Below are 6827 nucleotides of genomic sequence, written 5' to 3' on the forward strand. Positions count from 1 at the left end.
ACACACACACACACACACACACACACACACCCAGCAGCTGTTGCTCTAATTAGCTCTGCCATGCTGAACACACTAATCACCATTACCTCACTCTGTCTGCTAATTCAAAGATCAATTTAATTTTATGGATTCTTTATTGGAATTATAATTCACAGAACATCCCGCCTCTCTGCCCTGATTGACAGATTTACCCACCTGTTAGTGGATTGCAAATTTGCACGGTGTCAGTCATTTCTCTGTCAGTTATGGTTTGTCAGTTATGGTTTGTCAGTTATTTGTGAGGGAGGACATGATACAGTTGGATCAATTTTGACATTTACAATGTCAAATTTGTTTAGTGGGATTTCACAAAGTTTTGAATTTCAAGTTTGTCAAAGACAAATTTGTCCAATGCGTGGAATTTCCCCCTTTCTGGTCTACATGTCGAATCATGGGGACAAAATGCCAGATGACGGTCCTTTCAGGGGGGGCCTTGTTGGTAGTGTAATTTTGCTCATTTGGCAATGGGTTGAATGGAATAGACGTTCATTCATGTCAAAAAGTTACGCACTAAAGCTTTAAGTCTAGGAAAAAGTTGGTGGATTAAGACTCTCCTGAGGAACGAACAGGCGTTTCCTGGGTGAAAGTATTTTGGCTTCCCTGTGGAGTGAACTCTGCTGTGTTTTATGTTAACCCTTGTGTTGTCTTTCCCACCAAAATCAACGTTTAATACCAATGTTTATAACTTTTTCTTACGTTTTTGTCCCTTTTTTCAACCCTTCAGATGCTTTTTTTTTCAATTTGTGTCACTTTTTTGGACATTATCAACACTACGTAACACTAACTTATTAACTTTAGTTTTACAATTAATTTATGGTCAATAAAACTCATTTATAGGAACTTATACCTTATGTTTGAGTTACAAAAGCAGAAAATATACATTACTTACACTGAAATTAAAGCAAAGTATGTTGATGGATAATCCCAGACTGGAATATGTCAACTTTTACTCAGTACTATCTCAAAACCACTTCAATTTTTTTTTAAATGCTATAAAATTGAATAAGACACCCCGAAATTAATGAAAGTAGAGTATTGTACTTGCCAAAGAGCGTTGTGTGGAATCAATCATGTTATTTGGGGTAGTTAAAAAGAACATTGATATGGGAAAACGGGTCAATTTGACCCGAGGACAACATGAGGGTTAACGCTACGTTGTGCTATTTCATTTTGCCATCCATTTAGCCATTTTGCCATCATTCTCCATTGAATATTGAAGTGCATATTTACTTGTTTGGTATGGCTGGCCCAGTGGCACTTTATCCATCATGTTGGATAAGTTTTGTTTTGTTTCTCCCCCCCCCCCATATACATGGTACTACAGGATACACCTTATACCAGATCAGGATGTCCAGTTTGAAACCTTATCAAAGGCTAACCAGCTGTCCACACAGGATGTTTTTTCAGCCCTGTTTTATAGTCCCTTCTCAGAGCCATAACTCAAACTGAAACATCAAACACACCCTGCCATCTCATTCTTTACAGTGATGTCCATGAATGTTAATTAATCCATTTAGAAATGATCCAAAAAAAGCAGTCCTTATATAACTTTAGATATTGCCTTATAAATAGCATATTCAGACTTTTCTCCAAAGTACTCCAGACGTCTGAACTGCATGTGAAGAGGAGCCACTAGTAGCCAAAAGAGCAGGACTATTCATAATGCAGACGGGAGGAAAATGCTAAAAACACAATGTAGATAACTTTTTGTTTGATAGTCAGACATCCAAGTACCTTTCATCAGTTTTTACCACTTGTGCAGATGGAGGGAAAAGTTATTTTTTATCTTATGATGCAATACTGAAGCTGTGTTTTGCACAATTCGACAGACAGGGAACTGGACAAGAGCGCAAATGATTTCTTTGGCAACTGCTTTTTTCAAGTACACTTCTGTAGTACCCTTATTTCCATCTGGACTTCCTCCCATTACATGCTCCATTTAAAAAATGAAATCTATGTAAAATGATCCAATTACCACTGTTACTGTGCAGCCAGATACTACTTTGCTGTATTGGCGCTGTTTGTAAATCTCAGACTTGTCCGTTAGGGTTACTGGGACGCATGTTTGAGTCGTCCCACTCCAAATCAAGATGGAACAAGCCAAACTTCAGGCTTCTAAATCCTGTGGGTGATATTACAAGCCATCTCTTTCGGACTCAACTGGATCTAGATACATTCTGCGTTTGAACAGGGCCAAGCTGAAGAGAGGAAACAAAGCGAGTTGAAGAGTTCAGCTGGCTCCCCGCGGGCGATAAACGCCTGCTAGTGACACATATTCTTCATCGTATATTCCTCTCCTCGTTCTTTCTGTTTTCATTTTGTTCTGAGCTGCCCTCATTTCGCCTTACCCCGAAATTCACAATTCTTTCTTTCTTTCTTTCTTACTCACAGACACACACACACACACACGCCCTCTGTTTCTTCCATCTGTGCACCAGGCAGCAGATTAAAAACGAACTGGATCCCATTAAACACACATCACCTTCACACTGCTGTGTGTGTCACACATACTGTATGTTTAATATCACGTACACATCCACGTGTGTGTGTGTGTGTGCGTGCGCGTGTGCGTGTGCGTGTGCGTGCGCTGTGGAGCGATGATGGCGTAGCTATCAAAGGCTGGTTCATCAGGAGGTCAGACACACACACACACACACACACACACACACACACACACACACACACACACACATTGAGCTGCTGTAGAGATAGATGGATGGCAGTCTGAGGCTCCCTGCTGCTTTGGTAGGGAAATATATGGCACTGAGGTAGCCATGGTAACACACACACACACACACACACACACACACACACACACATAAATACACGTTGAGGCATACACAGACATACACACGAAAATGCTGCTTTTCATAACACGTCTAATGATTCATTTGAAATGGTTTCAGACTGTGTATAAACACACACACTCTTTTTTACACTTTTACACAAAATCACACACAGAATGGATATGTCTGTTCACCCGCCCGGTGTTCTAATTTAAAATAATTTAACGTTGCATTTAACATTGTTTTGTTTCGGTTCGGCATGAGGCAGTAATATTTCCTGCCTAGCAGTGTGCCGCTCAAACATTAATGCTAATTGAAATGATAACAGCTTGGGAGCTCTCACACACTGATCCCAGCTTCAGGGCATGCGTTTCAGCAGATTTGAGGCTCTGATACAAATAAGTAGAGGGAAAAACTACAACTACCAGTTTATATACAGTGTGTACTTCCCATATGTCAATGACAGAGTGTATAAAGTGAGATGATCACCTGGTGAAACCAGCACCAAACTTTATTTAAATTACAAATTTAATGTAAGTTACTATGTGTCTGTCTATGTGTTTGCTGGAAAAGTATTCCTAATTAAATCCCCATTTTATTCATTATTATATGATTCATCCATCCACTGCTTATTTTATTCAGGGTTGCAAGGGGCTGCAGCTGACTTTGGGCGAGAGGTGTATTATATATTTTATTATAACGTTATAAATTAAGTACTTCTTAATATTTCATACGTGACAACATATGTTTATCTGTAACAATAAACAGATTCACAATGATGAATAATGAATTTGAAGAAAAATGCCGAATTAATTCATCATCAATCTATATTTTTAGTTGATGAAAACCGATGCGTACCCACATGTCCTCAGACACATTACAAAAAAGTGATTGATGAATGAAAAATATGATCACAAAAACATTATGCTATATTTAAATACATACCTTCTCAAAATATGACTGGCTTTATAGGAAATATGTGAGGATCATGTGCATGGATGAATGCTTGTCTCAGCTATCTTAATGAATGGTTTCTAACACCCTGTTATGTAGTTGTGAGCTGATATAATGGCACTTTCAGGTGTGAATGATTGATTATATGCAGCTGCAGTCAATGAATGACTCGTGATATTACTTTTCATACGTGTTATGAGACATGTAAAACTGTTTATTCAAAAATGATTCTGTTAAAGGAATTCTCACTCATGAGTCCACCTCTAGATGAGTTCTTCCGGAGCTTTCAGCTTGCATCTTGTGGCCTTCATCAGCAGACTTTGCCGTGAGAATGAAGAAGTGTTCATAAAAAAACGACAATTGAATAACAGTCCATCTCTTATTTTATCATGGCAACCATTCATTACCATGACTGGTAAAGGTTAACAAATGCATTAAGAAGCACTCACAAATGTCTGCTTCCCACAGCAAAAGCACCACATGTAAAGAAGTCCATTTTTTACATCTTTCGTTCTTCTTTTGTTTATTTTCTTCCCTCCTCTCTTTTTTTTCTATTTTTCCATTATTAATAATTCATTGGAGATGCACTCTATTCTATCTAATCTAGGTTAATGTATTATCATCATAATTGTGTGTGTGTGTGTGTGTGTGTGTGTGTGTGTGTGTGTGTGTGTGAGTGTGTGTGTATTTATGTATTTATGTGGAGCAATATGTTAAGCAGTGATGAGAGAGTAAATGAGAGAGACAGATTGGTTTCTGCATGTGATGGAGTTTGTGTACATGCTTTCTCTCCCTCTCTCTCTCTCTCTCGCTCTCTCTCTCTGTCTCTCTCTCTTCCTTCAAGAAAACACTTTCATTTTGGACCAGACAAATCATTGTTTTCATTCCTTGCAAGGTGACCAGCCAGTAGGATTGCTAGGTTGGAGGAGCTGATGCCACAAACACCCCCCCCCCCCACACAACACACACACACACACACACACACACACACACACACACATACACCTTGACGTAGGGAGAGGTGAGGTGAACAAGTGTAAAGCAATGAATAAGACGAGATTTGAAAAAATATGAAAGGATGGGAAAGAAGAGGGTAGACAGAGGTTAAATGAAAGCAAGGAGGACAGGAAGAGAAGAAGACAATGGGAAAGGAGAAATGGAGGAGAGGAGGAAAAGAGAAGAAAAGAGGCAAAGAGAGCAGAAGGGAAAAAAAGAGTTGATCCGAACATCAACATGAAGTGGAAGAGGAAACGGACAATGAGAGACAAGTTGGGGATAAAAGAGAGAAGGAGGGTGAAAACATGATGATGAATTGACTTCAGGGGAGCTTGAAAAAGAAACAGGAAGGAGACCATGAGACGAGCATGATGAGATGGGATGAAAAGAGTATAAAAGGCGTAGACTGACATATCAGACGTAGTGAAAAGATTAGACGAGAAGAAAAAGAAGATAAAAATGATGAAATAGACAGGAGAATATCAGCAGGGAAACAGTTCTATGTGGTTTGATTGTCATTCCAAGAAGCCATCATAGAGCCACGCCGGCTGTTAGCGTGTAAATCTCCACTGAAACAGCTTAAAACAGCGTGCTGTGGGGTCTTGGTAGAGCCATGCAGCAATATTGTTGGACAAATGTGCACTTAAACACTAGAATCCTACAAATGTAATGAATAATAATGTGTAAAAGACAAGACGCTCAACATATAATGGATTTTCCCCAATGTGTATCGACTTTAATTAGAATGACAAGGAACGACCTTGCGCACCTTTTTCATTTATTATGAAAAATTCATAATTCCAAATATAACGTGACCCTGTGCACTGTGTGTATATTTGAGGTGCACACTGCGAAGCCAATTGATTCATTTAAATCCTGCGTTGTTGACATTGTTGCTTGTTTGCTAGCTTCTACAGCAGTCTTCTTCTTGATGAGTGAATGTGTCGACATGTGTGTGACTATCCACATCTGGTTTTGGAGTATATCTGTCCCTTGTCATGTCTCTATAGTTGTCTGCCTTGTTTTGAGTTCTTAGTTATTATTTCCTGTTTTATTTTGAAATACTCACCCTGAATTCACCTCCTGCCCCTGTGTGTTGCCTGGAGTTTCACCAGTGCCTGATTAGCCATCCTTACCTATGTACAGTCCCTGACAAAAGTCTTGTCGCTTGTGTACAAAGTGACCTGAAGTGCCGCTGAAATATATTTCTAATTAAGATTTATTTACAAGAAAGGCTCTGTTATGCCAACAGTTTGTAATAACTGTGTTGGTGCCAAAGAAACTGTCAAAAAGTATTCTAATATTCACAGCTTGGTAAAGCCCATTGAGTAAAGCCAATTTTTGCAATGACATAAGTGTTGTCGCCTTGTCATATGAGCTTCACCTTTGACTAATAATGGATCAAGTAGCTATCAGGTGGGTATAAAAACAACCCAGTACACTAGACCTTCACATCAACTGCAACTAGACCTCTGCAAACATGCCTAAGTTCACCCTGAGACTAAAGTTTTGATTGTCAAGAGGCTGAAGACCAGATCCTGCTGATGTGGCAGACACCTTCATGTGGCTCAGCGTCAAGTACAGAGGATTAAAAAAACATTTGAAGACACTGGAGATGTTTTGACAGGCCCCCGGTCAGGCAGACCCCGCAAGACAACTGCTCGAGAGGACAGTTTGTTGGCTCGAAAATCCAAGGCCAGCCCATTTTCCACTGCAGCAGAGCTCCCAGACCGGTCCCCTGAGTCCCTGTGTCAACCGGAACAGTTTGTCGATCTGTCTTGAAATGGCCTCCATGGTCGAATCAGTGCCCGAAGCCAGCACTAAACAAAAGACAATTGAAAAACCGTGTGACATTTGCCAAGGCCCACACCTGCTAAAAGGATGGACGCTGGAGAAGTGGAAGAAAGTGGATTTTTCAGATGAATCTTCTGTTGAATCAGACCACAGTCCCCGCAAATATTGCAGGAGACCTACTGGAGCCCGCATGGATCCAAGTTTCACCCTGAAAACAGTGAAGTTTGGTGGCGGAAAAATCATGGTCTGGGGTTACAT

This window comes from Etheostoma spectabile, chromosome 15 (assembly GCF_008692095.1).
Source record: "Etheostoma spectabile isolate EspeVRDwgs_2016 chromosome 15, UIUC_Espe_1.0, whole genome shotgun sequence".
Taxonomy (NCBI): domain Eukaryota; kingdom Metazoa; phylum Chordata; class Actinopteri; order Perciformes; family Percidae; genus Etheostoma; species Etheostoma spectabile.